The sequence below is a fragment of the Nannospalax galili genome, unplaced genomic scaffold, assembly GCF_000622305.1.
Source record: "Nannospalax galili isolate Female #2095 unplaced genomic scaffold, S.galili_v1.0 scaffold598, whole genome shotgun sequence".
Classification (NCBI taxonomy): Eukaryota; Metazoa; Chordata; class Mammalia; order Rodentia; family Spalacidae; genus Nannospalax; species Nannospalax galili.
Genome location: NW_008342423.1, coordinates 1,427,679 through 1,435,880, shown reverse-complemented (window position 1 = coordinate 1,435,880; position 8,202 = coordinate 1,427,679).

Below are 8,202 nucleotides of genomic sequence, written 5' to 3'. Positions count from 1 at the left end.
TGGCAACTAACAACCATCTGTAACTCCAGTTCCAGGGGATCCGATGCCCTCTCTGGCCTCCAAGGGCATTGCATGACATGGGTGCATTTACATACATGCAAGCAATATACTCATATGCATAAAATTTTTTTAAATAATAAACTACATAAAGATAATTCAAGAAAGGAAAAGTAAAATTAACAAATCTCAATAACAACATAGAAAGATCCTATATGAAAATCAACAAGCCAAACCCAATATTATATTTTTTAAAAGTACATTGCCAGGCGTGGTGGTGCATGCCTTTAATCCCAGCACTTGGGAGGCAGAGGCAGGCAGCTCTTTGTGAGTTCAAGGCCAGCCTGGTTCTCCAGTAGCAAGTTCCAGGCCAGCTGGGGCTACAGGGAGACCTTGTCTCAAAAAGACCAAAAAAAAACCAAAAGTACATTATGGGCAAACTGAATTTAGACCAAAATTGTAAAATAAATATAAGACATAATGAAAATCATCATATAAACAGAGTGGAGGGGGAGCATGGTCATCCCAGAGATACAGAAAGTGTTTGATAAAAGTTGACATCCTTCCTGTTAAAAGTCCTAAAAAGAGATGATCATGGTGGGAGATTGAGGCCACCCTGGCCTACATAGCAAATTCCAGACCAACTGGGCTATAGGGAGGCCCTGCCCCAATAAAGCCAGCTGTGGTGATGTATTCCTATAATCTAGTACTTGAGAGACTGAGCCAGAAGGATCATGAGTGAGTTTAAGGCCAACTTGAATTATACAGAGATACTCTGTCTCAAAAAAAGTTATGGACTGATGAGCTGTCATAGTAAGTAAGGGAAGGGTGCTTGCTGCCAAGCCTGATGGCCCGAGTTTGATCCTCAGAGCCCACAAGGTAGAAGGAAAAAGCTGACGCCTGTGAGTTTTCCTCCAATCTCTATATTCATGCCATGGCACATGTCTGAGCATGTGCACACATACATGTACCCATGTACACACATATAAATAAATGTAAAAATAATTAAGTTCTAGCAGATGAAAAATAAATGTTAACTCCCTTACCCTCACCAATATAATTTTAAAGACATGACAAACACAATAAGGAAAGACAAAGTGTTGGAAGTATTTCCTTTAAAATCAGGAATAAGGCCAATATGTCACCAACCACGGCCTCTGCTCACCATTACAAGGAGGTCTTAGCTAGTGCAGTACGAAAAAAAAGATATGACAATATGAAGAGTTTCTTTTTCATATGCAAAGAAAAAAGCTATAATTATTTGCAGGTAGTATAATTGTTTACATAAGAATGCAAATCAGGACTGGGGTGTAGATGAGTGGTGGGGCTCTTGCCTGACATGTTTGAAACCCTGCTCTGCTGTACCCCCCCCCCGCTGTACCAGCACAAACAGAAAAGTCTTTCAAATTTATAAATTGTTAGCAAAGTCTGCATATATGATCAAACATTTTAAAAGTTTCATCCCTATACATCAGTGAAAGAAAACCATATTTTAAAAACTAGAAAGTTTATGTAGTGTCAAAAATATAAAGTACTTAAAAGAAATCTAACTAAAGATATGTTTCTCCTTTATGGAAAAGTCATACAACTTCATTGAAATATGTTAAAGAAGACATAATAATTTTATGCATTTTGGAAAACATAGTTAAAAGATCAAGAATTCAGGCTCACTGTGTAGGCAGCTACAGTATGCTGCTTGCCCCTGGTGTTTCCTATGCTTTACAATGTGTGTGTGCCTGAGAGAGAGAGAGAGAGAGAGAGAGAGAGAGAATGTGTGTGTGCTTGGGTGTGTGTGCTACTCAGTATATATAACTTTAACCTTGCCTTGCACCACGATTGTTTTTTTGTGTTATTATTTTCATAAACACAGCCTGAGGAGAAATTAATCTTTGATGTCTTGGGTGACAGTTTTCTTCCTTCTCCCCTCCCCCTGGCAAGAGCTGGTTCAGAGGGAATGGGGACCTCAGACTAACAGCAAGGCTTCAGATACTGGATGAAATTTCTCCTTGCTGAGCTGTGCGGAGTCTCTTCCTAACAAAGCCACGCCCCGAAACTGGAACCTTCCTGTGTTAAATTCTCTTGTTCCTGTAGGTAGGAGCGGCAGATCAGAGACAGGCCCTGGGGTGAGCCTCATGCTCCTGAGGCTCCTCTGCAATGATGAGTATCCAAGATCACACACTCTCTATTGTTTATAATTTATATTTTTTAAATTTTTGTGTGCATGTGTGTATATGCTTGTGTGTGTGCATGCAGGTAGGTATGCATTGCATGTATGTGCACATGTATGTGGAGGTCAGAGGTCAATGTCAGGTATTTTTCTTAATTGCTCTCCACCTTATTTTTTGAGTCAGGGTCTCTTACTGAACCTGGAGCTCACTGACTCACTAGACTGGTTGACCAATGAGTTCCAAGAATCTGTTTGCCTCTGCCTTCCAGTGCCGAGATTACAGATGTGCACCACCACACCCAGATTTTTGTATGGGTACTAGGGATCCCATAGGATCCTCATGCCTGTGTGACTATTTACACTGAGCCATCTCCCCAGTCCCAGTTTTTCCTTAGGGAATCTTCCTCACGCTTATTCCATATGTTGCTAGTGAGTGCGTGCGTGCGTGCGTGCCTGCGTGTGTGTATGCATGTGTGCATGTGTGTGTGTGATACTCTGAGTGTGTAACACTTGCCCACACTCCTGCAGAACACTGGGAATAGCCTTTAATGCTGGGAAAACATTAAACAATACTTCACTGTATGGAAAGCTTACAGTGAACTTACTGCCGGATATGTTGGCTATTTCCAGTGTGTCGTCATAAATAAAGCCTTATGACTATGTGTGGTGTTATTTCAGTTCATTCCCTTAATATAATTTTCTGTTAGTGGTATTACTGTTTAATGCTGTTGTATGAACTTTCATGTTTTTCATACATATTGCTAAATTTCTTGGCAGAAAGATTGTGCCATGTACAGTCCCCTTGTCAGGGGGTGACAGTCCCTGTTTCCCAGCATCCATTCTTTGAAGAAACTGTTTACTTTGCAGTGCTAATTTTAAATTTCATCCAACAGGGCTGTGGCAGTCCTCCTTTTGGATTTTTTTCTTTTTTTGGTCTTTTTGAGACACAGTCTCCCTGTAGCCCCGGTGGCCTGGAACTCACTACGTAGACCAGGTTGGCCTTGAACTCACAGAGATCCGCAGGATTAAAGACATGTGCCACACACACATCCAGCTCTCATTTTGGATTCTTATTTAGAGAACTTTCTGACCTTGGCTGATTAATTAGGCTCTCTCCTGACACTGGACAGAAAGGCAAGTGAGCTACAGCATGTGACAGACATGGGTTTTAGTGTTTGGAATGTAAGTGTAAAAATCTTGAGATCTGTTCAGCCCATGAGAAGGAAGGACTTTGTTAATACAACAAAACTGTAGTCATTGTTCTCTCCTGTCACTATTTAAACAATAGATCTTAAGTCACTCCTTTCACAGATTGTTCACCTCTTTAAAGAAACAGCTTACAGATAACTCAACCTACTACTCTTTTTTAAAAGATTTTGTTTTTAACTACGTGTGTGTGTGTGTGTGTGTGTGTCTGTGTGTCTGTGTGAGGGTATGTGCATGTGACTCCAGGTGCCCATGAAGGCCAAAGAGGTCAGATCCTCCTGGAGTTGGAGTTATAGTTGGTTGTGAACCACCTGATGTGGGTGCTGGGAACTGAACTCAAGATCTCTGCAAGAGCAGTATGTGTTCTTAAGCCCTGAGCTCGCTCTCTAACCCCTCAGTCTACTAACCTTCAGTGGGTTATTCTCTGGTATGAAACCCTGGTGAGAGAAGAGAAGTTCTCTTTGGTAAGAAGGCAGTTCTCAAAAGATAAGATGGGGCTGGCAAAATGGTTCAGTGGGTAAAGGCACTTGTCACCAAGCCTGTCAACCTGAGTTTGATCCCTGGGACCCACATGGTGGAAGGAGAGGACCAACTCCTGCAGGTTGTACTCTGACCTCCACAGGAGTGTTGTAGCACACTAGCGCACACACATGTGCATACATGCACACACATATACAAAATAAATAAATAGATGAGTAATAAAAATTTGAGACAGGGTCTTACTATGGCACCCTGGCTGGCCTGGAACTTGCTACGTAGACCAGGTTGACCTTAATCTCATCTGCTTCTGCCTCCCTAGTGCTGGAATTAAAGGTGGGCCACCATGCATGCCCTACAATAATTTTTTTATTTGTCATAAATATTCCAGTAATTTATTCATGCTGGTTTTTTTTTTACAGAAATAAAAGCCAGCTTTTGTTTGAATTTCTCCAGAAGACCATAAGCTTATTCAATGTCATCAATCAAATAGATGTAGGTGGACTCTAGGGTAGAGCTAGGAAGAACTTAGAGTTTAGTGGGGCGATAGATGTGCAACTGTGATTACTACTGTATGAGAATACCACCGCAGAGCTTAGGGATTGGGGATGCCCAGAGAGGATGTGTCATTTGAACTAATGTGGAGAAGCTGGAACCTCCCCAAACCTCTCCAGGCCATTCCTGGCCCTTAGAGCAGTTTGTAACTCCTCTCATTTGTATCTGTGCTTGAGAACTTCTGCTAACCTGAGAGCCCTATGCAGCACGCTGCAAATGCAGGTGGATGAACATCCTTCCTTCACGGCAGCTCTCAGTCAAGCTCTGATGGGCTTTGGTATGCCAATGCCCTGCTGCCACTGCCCTTGGAGGATAACTCAGAACAGTCGTACAACATGCCAAAGCATCCCAGCATTATGAGCTCCCAGCCACTGCAAATATACACCCCTCGCACTCCCCTAAACTCCTTCTCTTTCCCAGTCCCAATCCTTACTTTCTTTCTGTGTTTCCTGAAACAGCTACCAAGTGAGCTCCTGGCATGCAAATATTTGGTTTAGGGTTTGTCTGGGGAGAATACAGTTTAAGAAAGGCAGCAAGGCATCCTGCTCAAAACAGTCTAATAGCAAAAGGCATTCTCTTGAGCAGTAGAAAATCTGGGACCCCTAAAGATGAAAGGCTCACCCATAGTCATGAACAGAAGGGTTCTGCTTCCTTCACTCCTAGTCTAATGACCTTGACAATATTCAATGCTCGATACAAAGTTTTGTGTACATAAAGGATAAAACCAAAACACTGTGAAACTCAGTTTTATGGTAAAAACAATCAGCTATGATATTCTGGTATTTGGCTAACATCCTTTGGATAAGCTATAGGCCCACTTATCAGAATTTCAGAAACAATCAAACCATATCAAGTGCAGGAACAAAATACTGAACATGTTCATGTGGAAGAAGCTTCATTTCATGGGAAATCAAAAGCTGTTATCGAAGTAATCGGGACTTTGCAACACATCAAGTAACAGAACTATAGATGTGAGTGTAAGCTGCATTTGAAAAATGTATTCTACCTATGAAATACAATAAAAACTTTTTAAAGATAGGATGAATCAGAATACATTGGGGGCCTTTAAAACATGCTCTTGAGAGTGGCAGGTAGTGGTCCCCGCCTGTAATCCCAGTACTTGAGGGGCTGAAAAGAGGATTGCCTCAAATTGTCTTGTGCAATGTGCCCAAGTTCCTTGAGCTGTTTATTTCATCTCTCTTCCTCCTGTTAATTGTTCAAGAACAATTCCTAGATGTCCAGGCGAGAGACCTCTGTGTCTCTTCCTCTTCCTTGTCCCCAGCATTGTAGTTTGGTACCAGCTGTCACTCCACCGAATGACCCCTCCCGTGCTGTCTCCTTTGCTCCCATTGTTAGAGTAGTGTATACATTTGGACGATTATCACGTAATAGTTGGGTCATCCTCATCCCAACCTCTTCACTGCTCCTCCTCCTCCAGTTTCCCATGCCCTACTATGCTTTGGATATGTTGTGACTTTGTCCCTCAAAGGTTCATCTGTTGGAGGCTTGTGTGGTGGGGGAACCTTTAAGAAGACTTATGGGAGACTCTTAGGTCAACTGGAAGCATATCCTGGGAAGGGACTATGGAATCTTTGTCTCCCTGGCTTCCTGCTTTGGTGGAGTGATTGTTCCATATGTAACCACTGGTTGTTCCCATGAGGTCTTCCTGAGAGCCTATAACCATGTATTTAAAACTGTGACCAAATAAACATTTTGGGGGGAAAATTAGTCTGTCTTGGGTATTTTGTTATAATAATAAAAAACTGAGTAATAAACTTCTAATTGAGGCTTCCCTCACACCACTCCTGGGTTGTTATTAGTTACAAGGACTGGGAGAGATTGCTTATAAAATGATCTTTATCACCTATCCTGGAAGGAAATTGCTTCAATCTTGAGGGCATGGGTCTTATCAGAACCATGGAGACGGGTCATCTCCTCATAACTGTGGTAAGATGCATGAACCAAGGTCCCAAAGCAATTTTCAGAAGGAGGTCACTTGCTGATGGCTGAACTCCTGGTTACAGCTGAGTGTCTAAGAATCCTGTCAGTGGATCTGCATGGCAGAGTGGCTTCTGTGAGAAGGAATGACCATTCCCAAGGCCTTCTACACTGCAGGCAGTTTCAGTGGAAGATACCATCTCCACATTGAGTTCTGACTGTCAACTGACTTTTGTGACTAAGCGCCCTCGACATCTGAGAATGCCTTTACCCTCAGTATGCACATTAGATGCTATGAATAATAAAAATATTAATGCCGCGTGTTTTTATCATGCCTTGTGTCAGTGGGCAACAGTTCACAGAGGGGAAAACAGACTTGAAAAGGCTAAGCAGCTTGCTAAACATCATGTCTCTTGTAAGCAAAGGACTGGGACCACCAAATAAAGGACAAAGCTCTGCAGTTGTGAGCTGCTGCTCAGCTCAGGGACTGTCACCAAGCAGATGGAGTGCTGAAATGGGGGTGGAGCAGTGATGGCTGACCTGCCAAGCTCCTGGTCTGCCACATTGATGGGGGCCTGAGACTGGGAACGAGTTGAGCACATGTTCAGGGGCAAACAATGTGACATTATTTCTGCCTATTTTCTGGGTCTCCTTTCTGTGGTGATGTCTGAATAAGTTGTGGCGGCTTTTGAGCCCTTGGGATGACAAGACCACACACAGACTGGTGTTGTGTGAGATACAGCCTAAAATGGAAAGGTTTGGGAAGTTTTGTGAAGAGGAGGCTTCATTCAAGGATAGTGAGGTCACTAGAGCCAGCTCTGAGGGAGGCTGTGCCTCACACCTGGCTCCTGGAAACCTCCATCCTTTCTCTGCCCCCACAACAACCTTAGCAACATCATGCCTCATAGCTGTGCTGTGCCTCTCCGGGCTCTGGGGTGGTGAGGTTGAAAGCGATCATAGACATTCTTTGCAGTGGCCCTCCAGTGACTCCACAGTCATGAGGAGGTGATGGGCATGTTGTTGATTCAGAAGGCGTGGCAGCTGTGGTGGCGATGACAAGAGAAAACAGAGCAGAGTGCCACACCCTGAAGAGAAAACAAAGCCTGCACCTCACATGCTCTGCGGGTTGAGGCTGCTTCTTAGCACCTGTTCTGTTTGTCTTCAGGTTTTCCTAGGATTGGAGGTGAGAAACCCACAATGTGTCACTTTTCCGCCATTCTTTCTTGGCTAACGGGCTCTTTGCAGGACTACCTAGGGGAGGATAGAGTCCACGCAGAGGACCCAACTGTACCACTTGGGCAGGAGATGCACTTGAAGTGTGAAGAAGTTGAGGGAGAGAAGCAGGACCACCTGCCTACCATCCTATGTTGGGAGAGAGGGGCTGTTTGTGTGTGTACTAGCCTCAGAATCAACTGTAAGCCAGGTCGCATCCACTGCTAGGTATTTTTCCCAGACAAGGAAAAACAGGAACTCAAAATACTCTGCTAGTAGCTGACAGAGCACCTGGAGCGGGTAGGCATACAGTAATTACTTCATCAACATCTTTTAAATGAGTGAACTAAGCCCTAGTTTGGGGTTCCTTCGAATGGGTGGGATGGAGGGTAAGGTTGCACCTGTATCTCTTGCAACTGTTATGGTGACCCTAGGGCCAGGAGAAGGCCAACGTGATGGGAAAGACAGCACCATTTGAACTGTCCAGTTCCCTTGGGCCCAGGTCAGCTGCTCTTTGATTGGAGCAGAAGGGAATGAAATGGGAATGTGGCATTGTAGGAATAATGGTGACTTACTGCTTGCTTGTTGTGACTCCTGTCAGACCAGGTGCTTTTGACATCCCCCAACAAGGTTCTTTCTGAGCATGATAC